General features: G+C 40.1%; 2 long non-coding RNA genes across 25 annotated transcripts in view; one reads left to right on the top strand and one right to left on the bottom strand.

Annotated features, from left to right (window-relative positions):
- Positions 1–17,707, bottom strand: part of LOC147343611 (uncharacterized) — a 729,471-nt gene that overhangs the window by 425,927 nt on the left and 285,837 nt on the right. For 11 of the 22 annotated variants that reach the window (XR_015156289.1, XR_015156285.1, XR_015156284.1 and 8 more), the window contains exon 1: positions 11,321–11,462. The exons of 4 other annotated variants lie outside the window; for them this stretch is intronic. This is a non-coding gene — a long non-coding RNA (uncharacterized LOC147343611). Of the gene's footprint in view, positions 1–9,227; positions 9,343–11,320; positions 11,464–17,707 lie in introns of those variants that run through there. 7 more of the 22 variants (XR_015156290.1, XR_015156287.1, XR_015156286.1 and 4 more) reach the window with 2 other exon arrangements.
- On the top strand, positions 11,509–16,146 carry LOC147343612 (uncharacterized). Of its 3 annotated transcripts, XR_015156295.1 has the most exons (4): positions 11,509–11,524; positions 12,232–12,343; positions 13,911–14,104; positions 15,695–16,146. It is a non-coding gene; the product is annotated as an uncharacterized LOC147343612 (long non-coding RNA). The 3 variants fall into 3 exon arrangements; XR_015156293.1 differs by lacking the exon at positions 11,509–11,524 and having other exon boundaries at positions 12,203–12,343; XR_015156294.1 differs by lacking the exon at positions 11,509–11,524 and having other exon boundaries at positions 12,203–12,343; positions 15,709–16,146.

Here is a 17,707-nt window from a genome sequence, read left to right on the forward strand (position 1 = left end):
AGGCAGAGTGTCTCCGTGTTCAACCTTAGCTGGGAACGTACGTATCCAGCTACTCAGACATCACTATACACATCTGCAAATGACTACAACACACCACGATTACTGACTTGGGTACTACAGATATATTTTAGTGATCAGGCAAATTTGCAAATATGAAATCTGCAAATAATGAGGGTAGACATGTCTGTTTATTAGGCACTGCTGCTGCTGCTAAGTCGCTTCAGTCGTGTCCAACTCTGTGCAACCCTACAGATGGCAGCCCACCAGGCTCCCCCGTCCCTGGGATTCTCCAGGCAAGAACACTGGAGTGGGTTGCCATTTCCTTCTCCAATGCATGAAAGTGAAAAGTGAAAATGAAGTCGCTCAGTCATGTCCAACTCTTAGCGACCCCATGGACTGCAGCCCACCAGGCTCCTCCGTCCATGGGACTTTTCAGGCAAGAGTACTGGAGTCAAAGAACTAAATAGACATTTCTCCAAAGAAGACATACAGATGGCTAACAAACACATGAAAAGATGCTCAACATCACTCATTATCAGAGAAATGCAAATCAAAACCACTATGAGGTACCATTTCACGCCAGTCAGAATGGCTGCGATCCAAAAGTCTACAAGCAATAAATACTGGAGAGGGTGTGGAGAGAAGGGAACCCTCTTACACTGTTGGTGGGAATGCAAACTAGTACAGCCACTATGGAGAACAGTGTGGAGATTCCTTAAAAATCTGGAAATAGAACTGCCTTATGATCCAGCAATCCCACTGCTAGGCATACACACTGAGGAAACCAGAAGGGAAAGAGACACGTGTACCCCAATGTTCATCGCAGCACTGTTTATAATAGCCAGGACATGGAAGCAAGCTAGATGTCCATCAGCAGGTGAATGGATAAGAAAGCTGTGGTACATATACACAATGGAGTATTACTCAGCCATTAAAAAGAATACATTTGAATCAGTTCTAATGAGATGGATGAAACTGGAACCTATTATACAGAGTGAAGTAAGCCAGAAAGAAAAACACCAATACAGTATACTAATGCATATATATGGAATTTAGAAAGATGGTAACAATAACCCTGTGTACAAGACAGCAAAAGAGACACTGATGTATAGATCAGTCTTATGGACTGTGTGGGAGAGGGAGAGTGTGGGGAGATTTGGGAGAATGGCATTGAAACATGGATAATATCATGTATGAAACAAGTCGCCAGTCCAGGTTCGATGCACAATACTGGATGCTTGGGGCTGGTGCACTGGGACGACCCAGAGGGAGGGTATGGGGAGGGAGGAGGGAGGAGGGTTCAGGATGGGGAACACAGGTATACCTGTGGCGGATTCATTTCGATATTTGGCAAAACTAATACAATATTGTAAAGTTAAAAAAAAAAAAAGAGTACTGGAGTGGGGTGCCATCGCCTTCTCTGGTTTATTAGGTACATATGTATAAAGGAGAAGACTCTCAATATGGAAGGAAAGATAAAAAGTAAACTGATGCTTACTACGTGGTATAAAATATGCAGGAGGAAAGTTCATATCACTATGAGGTCTCATAGTGAGGGTATCTGGGGAAGCGTCAAGTCTCAGGAAAGGTTCCTGGAAAAAAATAGCCCATAAGCCGCATTCAGAAGGAAGTTACAACAGAAATCTTAACTGTCATGTTCTATATCATCTAGTACAGTGCCTGGGTACATTTGTTGTAAGTAAACAATCAGGATAAATCTCTGATTATCAAGTTCCACTTAGGTTTTCAGAAACATAAGAGAAAAAATATTTTCTTAGCTTTAGATATACAATTGCTCCTAAAATGTCAGAACCCCATTTCAGCCGCTGTAATCACCGGAACATAGTGCTTTCCTATGGCACAGATATCACACACGATGTCATCATGCATGGCTAAATGCGGACCAGCGGAGCTCCAACAAGACTGACAGCAGCCAAAATCCAAGGAGCCTTGTCTGTCATGCAAAAGGAAAGCAGACTGAGGAGGAGTGGTGAGAGAACAGGAGGATAATCAGTTGTGGCATCCTAAAATTGAGGTTGAAGCTTCACAATGAAGGGAGTGGTAAGTATTTGAAAGAGTCCAGGAAGTAAGAAGAATGGAAAGCATCCATTGGATTTCACAGCTAGAAGGTCGCTGTTAACCTTTGCAGGACCAATTCCAGGAGAGAACTGGAGGTACGAGCCAGATTGCAATGCACTGAAGAGCCAGATCAACGTTGTTTGTGTGATTTGTTCTCTAACTCCAGTTACACTGGCCATCTTCAGCTTTTCAAACATGTCAGGCTGCCTCTGGATAAAGGTCTTAATGTTCTCTGCCTTTACCTAGATTGAATCGTCTCAGATGTTACTTCCTCTGCGATGTCTTCCCTGAACATGACAAGCCATGCACTATATTGGATCTTCCTGCACACATTCTCATTACACCCTACCACTGATTCTCATTCCAAGTCGACATGATTATTTGAATAATGCCTGCCTCCACTTCCCACCACTAGATAAAGATTGGAACCACGGCTTGCTTTCCTGACAAGGGAATCCCCAGCACCTAATGACATTACTAGTATGTGATTTTTACTCAACTAATAACTATTGACATATCCCATATAAGACTAAAAATTCATTGAATGTACTCATTTTGTTTCTCTGCCAAGCCTTGCACATACAAGTGCTCATTAAATACGTTCCAGCAATCAAGCAATAGTTAAACTGAAATGAAAACAACAATAGAATATACTTAGTAAGTCACACGGCATCTAGAATCTTCCCAAAATACTGCATGTCTGTTTTGCTCATCACTATATCCCCATTGCCTGGAATGAGGCCTAGCACAATACTTTTTTGTTATTAAATTAATAAACAAATGATTGAATGAATGTAAAGTTACAATGAATCATGATCCAATCTATCCCTTAAGTTTACAAACAAGGCAAATTTCAAAAAATTACAAAAAACAGCAGCTTCTATGATGATTCTAAAAGGCAAGATCATTCAAAGGAAAATCAAGTTCCACTCTTATTGTAACCTACAGAATGAGGAAGAAAATGACTAGGTACTTATAGAAATTTGGGTGGCAGGAATTTCCTGGCAGTGCTGTGGTTAGAACACTGCACTTTCACTGCTGAGGGCCTGGGTTCAGTACATGGTTGAGTAATTGGTCAAGGAAAAAAAAACTTTCTAATAAGTTCAAGCAGCTATGAACAATAAATACAAGGGTTGCACATTATTAAGAACACATATGGAAAAAGTATGACTATCATTAAGATATGTTAAAGCCAGAGAAAAGGAAAAATAAAAAGAACAAAATGTGGAAAAGAGTAAAGGATTTTAGATTATACATATATGGAGCTGTAAGAACATAAAATAGTTTAAAGTCATGCATTAGCATACAGAGCTTAAGATCATCAACACCAGTAGCCACTAAGTAAATGCAAATTAAAAGCACAATAAGATATTACTCCATGCCCACTACAACGGCTAAAAGAATAAGACTGACGTCAGCAAGCACTGGTTAAACTATGGAGCAACTGAAACTCCTATATATGGTGGAAATGTAAGACAGTACAACCACTTTAGAAACCATTTGTCAGTTTCTTAAAAAATTAAACATTAACTTACATTATGGCCCACCTTACAGCTGAGCATTTGTATAAGAGAAATCCAAAGTTTTATCTACAAAATGATTTTTACTTGAAAGTTCACACACCTTTATTTATGGTGGCCTCAAACTGAAAACAGCTCAAACAACCATCAATAGATCAGCAGATAAACAAATTATGGCATGCAATGAAATGAGCCTCAAAAAATAAGATAGAAATGAATTGTATATACATTCCACAGGATGGACATGCCTCAAAAATATTTAAGTGAAAGAAACTAGAATAAAAGACTACATGCTGATGGTTCCATTTATATGAAGTTCTACAACAGGTAAAACTAAATTATTGTAATAGAAATTAGATCAGGGGTTGCCTGGGGTGATTTTATGGTCAAAGCTATGTATACAAGTTTATAAACTTATCATTAAGCAAGGGCAAAACAAAAAAGTTTTCAAGTGATAGAAATGTTCTATAGCTAACATGATGGTGGCTACAGGGAATATACATTAAATTTATTTCACTTTATATTTTAAATGAGTGCATTAAAAAATGAAATCACTACACTGCACACTTGAAACTAAGACAATGTTGTAAATCAACTATACTACAAGTTTTAAAATATCACTTTATAAATGAATCTTTCCCTTCTTAGTAAATAGAGTGGTATTTCCTGTTCTTCCTGCTGTTAGAGTCAAATTGTAAGGGCCTTGTTAATATCTTACACTGACTTTTATACCAATTGAAATGAGGAGCCCTTGTAGGATTTGGAAAAGAGGAGTGACATACTAACTCATGCTTTAGTTGGAACCCCTAAGGTTGTTGTGTTAAAAATAACTTGTAAGGGGTAGGAATCAACGTAGAAATATAGAGTGCATTTAAGAGACTATTGTGATAATCCAAGCTACAGATGATGGTGGCTCAGATCAGGATGATAGTAGTGGGAAGTGACTGGAATTTGGATATAAAGATGCTTTGCATTGAGATATGGAGGACTGTGGAGGGAAAAGATCATGAATTTTGAGATGTCTATTAGATATCCAAATGGTGATGTTGTCTAGAAGATAGTTATACAAATCTGGAGTCTTTGAGAGAGGTATGGCTTTTAGATACATATATTAATATTTGAATGTGACTGGCATATATATGGTGTCTTAGCCTCAGTTTCCCAGAAAGCAGAGTCTGATGATAGTGAAATTGGAGGGAACGGGGAAGAGCACTACCTTTGACAGAGTGACATAGCCTGAGGACAATGAAATAAACTAATTAGAACCAGATGGGTCCACGGTGGCAGAGAAGTCAACTTCTGCTGGACCTTGAGCCTCAGTACATACAGATTATAACACACCAGCAAGCTAAATGACCTGAATGACACACCCACAGGCAGCATGACAGTTCCAAGGCCTACCAGAAAGGTCAAAAAGTGGGTTGTGGCTCAGTTTCTGAAAATCCATACGTTTTCCACCAAATAGCTAGAATACTCTTCCCACTCATTTGTCTACGAAATTACCAACTCCTATAAAAACTGGCAAGCCCATACCCTGGGGCCACTGTTGCCTTCTGAGATGGCCCTTGATCTTTTCTCTGGAGTGTGTTTCTCTCTAGATAAATCCATTTCTTACCTATCACTTTGTCTCTCACTGATTTATTTCTGCAACGAGACATCAAGAACCCAAGCTTCATTAAGTCCCGAGACCAGATGTGTAATCTTAGTTTAAAGACCATGAGTTCAAGTCCCAATTTGAGATACAGGGTTTCACTAGGAGGAGGTGTTATTACAGAGAATAAAAACGAGGGCCAACGGGAGTGATGTGGGGAAGAGTAAGAGCTAAAAAAAAAAAAAAAATACAATTTTTAAAATAGTATTAAAAAGTAATTTAACAACTAAGTAAGTGATAAAACAGCCCAGGATTCTGGAAGAGATAGCTAAAAAAACAAAGAGTGCATTAACTTTACCATATGAAAACTGTATCCCAATGAATTTTATTTTTTAAATTATGTCATTTAATACATTTTAAAATGTACTCAATTTTAAAAATATATTTACATATTACTGTTGATGGGATTTTCATATAACAGTTTTTCCATTTTTTAATTAGTATTTTAATTTTTTTTTAATTTTATGTAATTTTAAAGGTTACTTTGCATTTACAGTTATTACAAAATATTGGCTGTATTTCCCCATGTTGTGCAATACATCCTTGAGCCTATCTTACACCCAAGAGTTTGTACTTCTCACTCTCCCACACCTATATTACTCTTTCCTGTTCTCACTGTGAGTCTACTTTTTTGTTATATTCATTATTTTGCTGTGTTTTTTAAATTGTATGTGTTAGTGATATTATACAGTATTTGTCTTTGTCTGATTTATACAATGCCCTCCAAATCCTCCGACAGTGCTGCAGATGGCAAGACTTCATTTTTTATGACTGAATAGTATGACTCAGTATGACTGAGTATGGATGTATACTACTATGTACACTACTATACTATGGATGTATACATACATACACACATAATGTATGTATATGTGTGTGTGTGTGTGTATACATACATACACCACATCTTCCTTATCCATTCATCTGTTGACAGACACGTAGGTTGTTTCCACATTGCTGCTGCTAAGTCGCTTCAGTCGTGTCCAGCTCTGTGCGACCCCATAGACGGCAGCCCACCAGGCTCCCTCGTCCCTGGGATTCTCCAGGTAAGAACACTGGAGTGGGTTGCCATTTCCTTCTCCAATGCATGAAAGTGAAAAGTGAAAGTGAAGTCGCTCAGTTGTCTCCAACTCTTAGCGACCCCATGGACTGCAGCCTACCAGGCTCCTCTGTCCATGGGATTCTCCAGGCAAGAGTACTGGAGTGGGGTGCCATTGCCTTCTCCATGTTTACACATTAGGCAATTGTAAATAATGTCCTTGGGTGCATGTATTTTAAATCACATATTAACTGAAAATAGAGAGAAAAGAGAAACCCTCACACTCTATTTTGTTTCTACTCTTACTATTAAAGGATATTTAATATATTTAACATCAATGGGAAAGAATAAAAGTTCTACAAGAGGATTGCACAAAAGCATCTAGTTCTTCTAAGTGAATTCAAGTTTAAAAACACAGAAATTATACCCCATGTATTTTGGGGTCAAAAATTTTCCAAAAGCAGAATCCATTCGAATAATTTAAGCCATTCTATGGACTGAATGCTGTGCCCCCCAAATTCCTACGCTGAAGCCCTAACCTCTAATGTGACTATTTCAACATGAAGCCTTTATATTTAGAAGTAGTTAAGGTCATAAGCTGGATGGCATCACCAACTTGATGGACATGAGTCTGAGTGAACTCCGGGACTTGGTGATGGACAGGGAGGCCTGGCATGCTGCAATTCATGGGGTTGCAAAGAGTGGGACACGACTGAACTGAACTGAAGGTCATAAGAGTATGGCCCTGATCCAACACAATTAGTGTCCTTATAAGAAGAGACACCAGAGAGCTTGCTCCCTTTCTTTGCCCATGAGGATGCAGCAAGGTGGCCATCTGCAGGCCAGTACAAGACCTCTTCCCAGATAGAAACCCTCCTGGACCTTCAGCTGGAACCTCCCAGGCTCCAAAACTACGAGAAAATAGATTTCTGCTGTACAAGCCACCTAGTTTATAACATTTTGTTAAGGAAGTCTGAGCAGAGTAATATGAACTGAAACTGCTTAATTATAGGGTACTAGATGGAGAAGGAAATGGCAACCCACTCCAGTGTTCTTGCCTGGAGAATCCCAGGGACGGCGGAGCCTGGTGGGCTGCCGTCTATGGGGTCGCACAGAGCCGGGCACGACTGAAGCGACTTAGCAGCAGCAGCAGATGGCTAACAGAATCTCTGGCAGGGCAAGAACACCAATTTTGGTTGCCCCTCATGGGCTTCTCAGGTGGTGCTGGTGGTAAAGAACCCTCCTACCAAGCAGGAGACCCAAGAGACGCGAGTTCAATCCCCGGGTCAGGAAGATCCACTGGAGGAAGGCATGGAAACTCACTCCAGCATTCTTGCCTGGAGAACCCCACAGAAAGAGGAGTCTGGCAGGCAAACATCCATCAGATTGCAAAGAGTTGGACTGAAGTGACTTAACACACATGATTCTGCCACTTAAACCTCTACCAGAGCATCCCAGAGAAACAAAATCTCTCCAGCATGCTGCCGCCGTGTGGCCACTGCCTCAATTACATCCTGTAATTCTTCCAAGACTCCCATGGGGGTATCTGCCTAGCAGAGCCAGCCCACAGAATCCACCCCACCAATGTGCCCAGAGCCCTGTTGGTAAGACTTCTGAGCAGCTTTCAGAGCACTTCAAGCAGTTCTTCAAGGAAAAACTGAAGAAAAACTGAAAATATTCTATAGCTGAAAAGGGGACCAAAAAATCATAGACCAGACCAGTGAGCCAGATGTTCTTTTGCCAGATTTCAAAGAAACCTGTTAAAAAGATAATTTTTTAGCCTTTAATGCAAAAGTATAATACTCACTGAAGACAGTTTTATTACCAACTAGATTTCTGAAAATGGTATGACTGACTGATCTCAGAATAACATTGAAGATTCTCCCATATTATAAATTGCACAGAATTAGGACTTGAGACAAGTCTAGAAAGGAAAGTTTTTCATTGATTTATAGCATCCTAAAAGGAAACTTCTAGATACCTGCCAGGAGAAATATTTTTTTAATATGAACACACACACATATACACATCAGCTTGTCCAGTTTGCAAATGACAGAGTACAGAGGCATAGGTTAGAGATCGCCTCTGACACTAAGTCTTTTTCCTGCTACTTTAACTGGTAGACTTCACTTTCGCTCCACTACTCCCACACCCGCCACCTTGAAACATGTTAAGAGTGCTGGGAGGAAAAGATCACTTCCACAATGTATCTGTTTGATCTTAGCCAATTCATTTCACCTTTGTGGACCTCTGGCTTTTCATCTGAACACAAGGATCATTTCCAAGGACATTTCAGCTCTCAATCCCCATGATTCTTATGAAACCTCTTGGGTTTGGCAACATTTTTGTTTTTCCTGAGAAAACAGTTTTAATCTCTGCTTACCTATGAGTTTTATGAGGCCATCCTACTGATAAGTTACCAAACATTTGGACATTGCTTATTACAAAGGACAATTAATAAAGTATCTTGACTGAAACATCTTTGCTCAAGACCCCAGCTCATAGCACTGTGCTTCTTAGTATACCCAGGGAATGATTTAAAAACAAAAATCAAACAAAAAACCTGGAGAAAGGACAAAGAATGAGGGAGATTAAAAATTGTGTTTGGATTCTTCTGCCGCTGCTGCTGCTAAGTCACTTCAGTCGTGTCCGACTCTGTGCAACCCCATAGATGGCAGCCCACCAGGCTCCCCTGTCCCTGGGATTTTCCAGGCAAGAGTACTGGAGTGGGGTGCCATTGCCTTCTCCAATTGCTATTCACTAGAAGGCAATGGCACCCCACTCCAGTACTCCTGCCTGGAAAATCCCATGGACGGAGGAGCCTGGTAGGCTACAGTCCATGGGGTTGCTAAAGTCGGACACGACTGAGCGACTTCACTTTCACTTTTCACTTTCATGCATTGGAGAAGGAAATGGCAACCCACTCCAGTGTTCTTACCTGGAGAATCCCAGGGACAGGGGAGCCTGGTGGGCTGCCATCTATGGGGTTGCACAGAGTCGGACACGACTGAAGCGGCTTAGCAGTAGCAGCAGCAGCAGTGAATAGCCTACACCTGGAACATTTTAACAACAAGAATCACCTTTAAATTATGTTGTATGTTCACATCCCTGTGATTGAAACACCAGAGAAGGTTTAAACTGAAATGAATCTAATGAGAATAGAAGAAATTCTGGTAATGTCTCAGGCTGTGTCCATGGCTGGCATGAGAAAGTGTCACCATCCAATTTTCCCTTCTTTCTCACTACAATCCTCATCACAATAAATGCTGTCTTGATATTTAACAAAAGTGCATACTCCACTGACATACTGAGCTCTCTGCAATTAGATGCACTGGCTATTTTTATTACTTCGTTTTACAGCTTTCCAATAAACCAACTCACCTATGACAGGTGGGGTTTTGAAACCAGTACAGTGGTAGATCATATGGGAAGAGGCATTAACCATGAGTAATTTACATCTTGATATCAGGTAAACAACAATAATTAGAAAATTTTATTAGGGGTGATAAAGTGAAAACAGAGTTGTTTTTAGTTTCAGTTCTGTTTCACAGATTCCAAATCTTGAGGGTCTAGTAAACACAATCCCCTTTAATCATCTCTGCATGAGCACAGTCATGCTAGTTTCAAAGCTAACAAACACCTATCCTCTACTTTGTTTGTTTAAATGATCTATTTCACTCTCAGACTCATTGTGAGATGTTGATAAACCTCATATTCATAACCCAACAGAGTCTAGATACTAAGAGGAAATTAATCAGAACAAGTAGAAATGCTGAATTCTCAATTTCAATTCCAAAATTAAAACCACTTATCCACAGTTTATATTCTGTATACCTGTATACTTTGTGGCAAAATACTTTATACAGTAGTACTCCCTCCTAGCCTTGGAGGACACATTTCAAGACTCCAGCAGATGCTTAAAACTATGGACCACACCAAACCATATATGTTCTATGTTTCTTGTTATGCATACATACCTATGATAGAGCTTAATTTATAAATCAGGTACAATAAGAGATTAACAATAATAACCAATAATAATACAGATTATAATATGCTGTAATAAAAGTTATTTGAATGTGTGTATCTGAGCAGGACCCTGTGAGGCCTTCCCAGGAAGAGCCCCCACCCATGTCCTCTGCCTGCCTTTTGCTACGGAGAAACTTTGAAAGTGAAAGTGAAGTCGCTCAGTCGTGTCCGACTCTTTGCGACCCCATGAGCAGTAGCCTGCACCAGGCTCCTCCGTCCATGGGATTTTCTAGGCAAGAGTACTAGAGTGGGTTGCCATTTCCTTCTCCAGGGAATCTTCCTGACCCAGGGATCGAACCCAGGTCTCCCACATTGTAGACAGACGCTTTACCGTCTGAGCCACCAGGGAAGTCAGAGAAACTTTACTCAAAGAATAAAATTAAACAGAGGAATGAGAAAATGCAGAAAGAAAGGAAAACATTCAAGCAAGTCAAAATACTACTACTTTGGCCATTAAAATCAAGGACCTTTAGTTCTTCCTCAAGGACTAGCGAATACTCTCAGCCATATCCTTTGAACTATTTTGCAGCTACTGAAACACCAGGTGGGAAAAGTTAACTGTGTCTGCCCACGTGGTTGGAACCAGGTTGATGGTGTTGACTCCTGATTACCTGACCACCAACCAATCAGAAGAACGTGCACCAGCTGATGTCGCATTGCTTGTTGAACACTTTAAGATAGGGCACTATCCCCTCCAGGACAGGACCCACAGTCTTGACCACAGCAGCCCGCTGTGCCCCTCTTTGCCTGGCAAAGCAGTCAAGCTATTTCTTTCTACTTCACCCAAAACCCTTGTCTCTGTGTTATTGTTCAGCACCAGTGAACAGAGGCTGAGTTTCAGCAATTCACAGTCTCTCTCGAAATATTTTATTTTACAAGTGTAAGGCTTTTTTCATCTTAAGCAGTTAAGCAGTTATATACCTTGCAGTCTGAGGTGCGACAGCAAAACTAGCACAAATTTCTTGTTCTTTGCAATTTCAAGAATAAAAGATCTGTTCTTACGGTAGGTCTTAGCAACCTCCTCGTAGGATTTCTTTCCTTCTTAAGTCACCTTTTCCCTTAGAGGAAGCACTTCACGACTTCTCTTTGGCATACCCCAATTGCCAAATCATTACTCTAGAGTTTTGGCGCCGTTATTAAGTAAGGGTCATTTGAACATAAACCCTGCTGATATGAAGACTGCGGGCCTGACTACCAAGTTGCCTGGTAAGTTACTAATGGCTGGGGTTTGCTGAAGAGAGGGAGGAGTCACGGCTGAGCCAGACCACGCGAGATGTCTTCACGCGAGATTTCCTCATCCTACTCAGAAGGTGCACACGTGTGAATTGTTCTTTTCTGATGGAATAGACCAGGGTTGACTGTGGGTAACTGAAACTGTGGAGGAAGTGGTGCTAATGGAAAACAAGTGAAGATCCCTGTACAAAGAATGACAAAACTCTCTTAAGGCTACTTGGTTTCTCAGATTCTCAAAGGGAAGAAATAATGGATATTATTTAATAACAGAATTTCTAGGCTTAGGGCTGTGCATTTGTGAGGAGCCCCAATTCATATTTCCATGGACCAAAAGGGCCCCTTTCCCACCAACGTGTGAAGCAATGGGAGGTGAGACCTCACCTTAAACACCAAGTATGTTCTCTGATCCAGCATAAAAAAGGCCCTTGAAATCCTTTTCCCCAGACCGCCACACATGTTGGTGGAAGGTCTCTCCTTTACTCGATGCTCAAACTGTCGAGTCCCTCGCTGCATGACCTGCTCCTCCTCTTCTGCTGAGGCCAAAATGTGTCAAATGGACAGATGGCTCTGCCAGAGATAGTCAGATTTTGTCAAACCAAGAAAATTAAAGCCAGGCCCTGTCATAAAAACACAGCTTATGGGTCTGCCGGATGCACCAGCGAAACCGGTCTCGTTCACAGCTGCACTCCCTCCTGGCATTTCAACGTTGGCCAAATGTTGATTCGAAGCATAACTGCCTCAGAAATCTCGCAGGCAACCTCTGCTTCAGCCGACACAGCCGACTGCTTTTGGGTAAGTGGTGTTTGTCAACCCCCAGTCTGAATTGCTGATCATAAAACATGAGATAATGAACCACAATTAGCTCCAGAAGAGAAGTTCCAGTCGTCTGATTCTGTCTTTTCCTGTTTTTCTTTTTTTTTTTTGTCCCTTGGGAAAAATAGGAATTCTTTACTTCATCTTTCATCATGTTTTAGTATTTTCGTAGGGGAGAGGGTCTATAGTTTCTAAACTGGTTTGGTTTTCAGGTAGAATTAGAATTATAGTATTATCATTAATAGTGTGATTCTGCAAGTTAATTTATGACGGTTAAGAATTCCCTACTGAAGAAAATAAAGATCAGATACACAAGAACAGAGCCAGGTATTCAGGGGAGCTGTACCGTCTGGACCACTTCCTTCTTAGGTGTTTCTGGTTTGCCTTTGTCTTGGGGTATCTAATGTCTGTCTGACGTCCTCTGAAGGCTTATGGGTGAGCTCTGGATGGATTCTAAGGTTTCTGCATAAATCTCGGAATTCTTCATTTCCTCTGCATAGATATTCCAAAGAGCAGATGGCTTGGAAATTACTGTATCACAAAGTAAGATAAAATAGAAATGACCTTTCTTGCTCAATTACTAGTCATCATTTCATGCCAGCTGATTTGAAAGTAGCAAAATGGTTGCATCTACCTCGGTTCGTAACTCAGTTTTCAGACAAATCATATATTGCCTGAGAACTAAAACCTACATTGATACTCCTGTATATGAGATAAGGTTTTCTAGAAAGAAAAGAAATGACCAGTTTTTTAAGTATCATTTTAACTATTTCTACCTGTGTTTACCTTTTGCCTCAGACCAAAAGATTAATTGTGATTCAATCTTCCAGATCATTGAAAACTTGTGTTCATAATTCTTGTTTTCTTCTTCTTCTTTTTTATGCATAAATCCTAACCCCTAGTTTCAATGAGGCTTGGTTATTTATAATAGTAATCAACTTCTAGTATGGAAAAATATTGGCCCTTACAGTCTGAAACTATGAATGTACTATAATTTGCTAGAATTTAGTATGAACACAAGTATATGCCTGTCAAATTAAACAGCAATTAAATGACTGTAGGGTTGGAACAGGAAATAAAAAACATACTTCAAGTATCTCTCAGAGTTCATTCTTCCAAGAATAATTCCCTTTAATTAATTGGTTAGGTATTTACGTAAGTCATTTCCTTAAATCTCAGGGCAGAAGCAACCATCTATGTTTTATCTGTTTTCCCAAATGCAAGTTGATTTGAACTGAAATTTTAAAGGTGAAATAAAGCTGTCAAACCTATTTTATGATAATTTGCAATTAACATAAATTAAATGAGTACTACAGAACTTTGAGGTTCAGCTATTACTGAGAATTGTATTACTTATATATTTGCTGATTTTCCTCTTGTTTCTAATCTTTAAGTAACTTACTCTGTATCCTTTTTTGTCTTTTTTTCAGCCTGTTGAAATAAAACTAAATAACTGTTTTGAAAACTTACTTGCTGTGAATTTAAAGCTACCCAGCTATTAAACAGTGTCTCTTTTCTCTACACTTTTCCTTTTAATTCTCTCAAGGGATCTAGGTAATTATTCATTTGACCTTGAAGTTTTGACGACTTTTATTTGTTATGAGCCCATGAATTCAAGATCCAGAAAAATGGTCTTTACCCTTACACTGCATTCAAGCACATTATAGAAACAGAAGCGGTGGTAAATATAACACACCAAAAGTTACGGGCTTGCTACTGAAGGGGCCCAGACAGCATCAGGTAAGCACAGGAAAGGAGAAGAACCTTGAAGTGGGCATAGATGCAAAGAGAATGTGTGAATGTAGGTTCTGATCTATGGAAGGGGAAGGAGCTAGCAAGGACATAGCCTGATTTTACAGCCTGAGCATTTAAGGTATGGAAGACAAAGCAGAACTGTGATTTGTAGTACCACAAAGCATGCCTTTGCTGCTAATATCTGGCATCGTAACTGCCTTACTTGGAAAACATTTTCTGTACTTCAGATTTATTGTATTTCCATGTTATTGACAACTGAGTCGATTGTCTGTTAACCTAGTAGGAAACTGCTCTATTTTTAAGTGAGCTATTGAAGAAGCAACAAAGTGTTTTTAGTTCTCTGGTTTATTTAACAGAGTAAACAGTGAAAATATTCATGCCAGAAGTTGCTGTATAACACAGGGAGTTCTGTGGCAGCCTAGAAGAGTGGGATGGTTGGAGGGAGGTTCAAGAGGGAGGGAGCATAGATATGCTTATGGTTGATTTGTGTTGTTGTAGGACAGAAACCAACGCAACATTGTAAAACAATTATCCTCCAATTAAAAATAAATTTTAAAAAATCACCTTATAAAGTATGGAAACCAATAGAATTCCAATCACCCTCGGAAATTTGGGTGGCGTTCTCTGTAGTTTTTGTGCGTGTGTGTGTCCATCTCTTTGTGACCCCATGGACTGTAACCCACCAGCTTTACCTGTCCATGGGATTTCCCAGGCAAGAATACTGGAGGGCCTTGCCATTACTTTCTCCAAGGGATCTTCCTGACCCAGGGATTGAGCCCGTGTCTCATTGGCAGGCGGATTCTTTACCACTGAGCCACCTGGGAAGCCCTCTGTGTAGTTTTCAAACAAGTTATTTTAGCAGCTTGGAGACTTTTTTCAACTGAAATCACACATGGGACTCTAGTGTATAGAAGTGATAAAAAATAAGGTCAAGGCCTACCCCATTCTTCTCCAGGGCTTGTAATGAACCCTCTACACACACACACACACACACACACACACACACACACACAGTGTGTTCCCTGATGAGATCCAAGGGGCCCAATTTGAAAATAACCCTACTAAATGATCTCTCAAGATATCTTCCAGCCACTAATACTTTTCCCTAAGGTGCTACTAAAAATAGCACCATACTATTAATAATAATAATACTGTCCATTTTTAAGATTAAAGGACAGTACTTGGTGCTGGAGAAGACTCTTGAGAGTCCCTTGGACAGCAAGGAGATCCAACCAGTCAGTCCTAGAGGAAATCAACCCTGGATATTCATTGGAAGGACTGATGCTAAAGCTCCAATACTTTGGCTCCAATACTCTTTGATGCAAAGAGCTGATTTATTGGAAAAGACCCTGATGCTGGGAAAGATTGAGGGTAGGAGGAGAAGGGGGCAACAGAGGATGAGATAGTTGGATGGTATCACTGACTCAATGGACATGAGTTTGAGCAAACTCCAGGAAGTAGGGAAGGACAGGGAAGCCTGACAATCCGAGAGGTCACAAAAAGTTGGACACAACTTAGCAACTGAACAACAAAAGCTTTTCAAGTGTCATTTTATTTTGTCATTGTCAATGTTAGTTTCCTCTCTGAAGGCACAATCCAATGGTCCACACTCTGGAGTCAGGCTGCTGCTGCTGCGTCACTTCAGTCGTGTCCAACTCTGTGCGACCCCATAGACAGCAGACCACCAGGTTCCCCCGTCCCTGGGATTCTCCAGGCAAGAACACTGGAGTGGGTTGCCATTTCCTTCTCCAATGCATGAAAGTGAAGAGTGAAAGTGAAGTCTCTCAGTCGTGTTTGACCCTCAGCGACCCCATGGACTGCAGCCCACCAGGCTCCTCCATCTATGGGATTTTCCAGGCAGGAGTACTGGAGTGGGGTGCCATTGCCTTCTCCGGGAGTCAGACTGCCGGATTCCAAAACTTAACTGGATGTTTACTAACTGGATGCCTTGAAGAAATTACTTAACATGTCTGAGCCTGTTTGTTCTCATGGATAAAGTGGTTTAATAAATGTAATACCTTCTTAAAGTTTTTGTTTTAAATATGTTAATACATACAGAAACTTTAGAACAGAGCCTGGCATAGAGTAAACACTCAATAAGTGTAGCTAATATTATTCAGTTCAATAAACCAAGTACCTAAAATGAACAAGGCACTAAGAGTTTTAGGCAGTAAAGAGAATCAATAATACAAAATCCTAACCCACACAAAATTTTCAACATTCCTAGAAAACCCATGTGAGGGCTTAACTTATAAGCACTTACAGAGCTGAAGAGTTTCTAAGTCTTATGAGGCTCAAGATACTCAAAATATCCATTAATTTATTTTGACCAAACTGAAAGAGAAGAAGACAGATACAAGATGCTAAATGTAATTCCAGGGTCCATTTCATTAATAATGACAGGCAAGAGCTTAACTGCTACTAGACTGTGGGCTCTGATACACTAGAATATACAGTGGGAGCCTTCTGCATTCTCTCCACAAGCCTGTCTGTCAACAGGACCTGTATAAGCCCACAGAGACACTGTCAGCCTGCTGCACCAAAGCATAGAGCAAGAAAAAGAAAAATAAGTCCTACCTGCAAAGTGTGGCTTAGCTGGTAAGAATGCAAAGTAGTGCAGTCACTTTGGAAGAGTTTGGTGCTTTCTTAAAAAAAAAAAAAAGCTGAGTGTACCCTTACCATACATTTCATCAATCACACTCAGTAATAAAGTCATAATTTTTAAAAAATGAGAAAAGATGAATGATTAAATAACAAGTGTTTTTATATATACAATGGAATATTATTCAGTCTTTTAAAAAAAGGAAATCCTGCCACTTACAACAACATGAATGAACCTGGAAAACATTATGCTAAGGGAAATGGTAAAATAAACCAGACAGAGAAAGATAAACACTGTACGATCTCACTTATATGTCTAATCTAAAAACATCAAGCTCACAGAACCAGAGAGTAAGTATAACAGTGGTTGCCAGGGATGGGGGTAGGGGAGGTGTGGTAGTAGAGAGAAGTTGGTTAAAAACTATAATTTATCAGTTATAAGATTAATAAATTCTGGGGATCTAATATACCATGCAGTTCAGTTCAGTCACTCAGTCGTGTCCGACTCTTTGCGACCCCATGAATCGCAGCACGCCAGGCCTCCCTGTCCATGCCATGCAGTAACTGTAGTTAACGATATTGTTAATTCAATATATGTTAATGATAAAGTTAATTCAAGTATACTTGTATACTTCAAATCTGCTAAGAGCAAATCTGAAGTGCTCTTACCACGCATAGAAATGTAAGTGTGTGAAGTGATGGATATGTTTATTAACATAACTGGTAATTATTTCATATTGTATATGCATATTAAATTATCACATTGCACATTCTAAATATATTTAGTTTTTATTTGTCAGCTGTACATCATTAAGATGGGTTGGGGAGAAAAGGGAATTTCACCATCTTAGCCCTGCCCATTAGAGAACCATGGCTAATGAATGTTGAACTGTCATCAACTTCTCTAGGCTCATCAGTCCATCTCCCAAGAAGGGGAGCAAGTAAGGAGACTCTGGTTCTCAATGAGCTCAGACAGAACCACTGGGG

Source organism: Bos grunniens, chromosome 27 (genome assembly GCF_055505025.1).
Source record: "Bos grunniens cultivar Pamir isolate PY7600 chromosome 27, Bosgru_T2T1.0, whole genome shotgun sequence".
Lineage (NCBI taxonomy): Eukaryota > Metazoa > Chordata > Mammalia > Artiodactyla > Bovidae > Bos > Bos grunniens.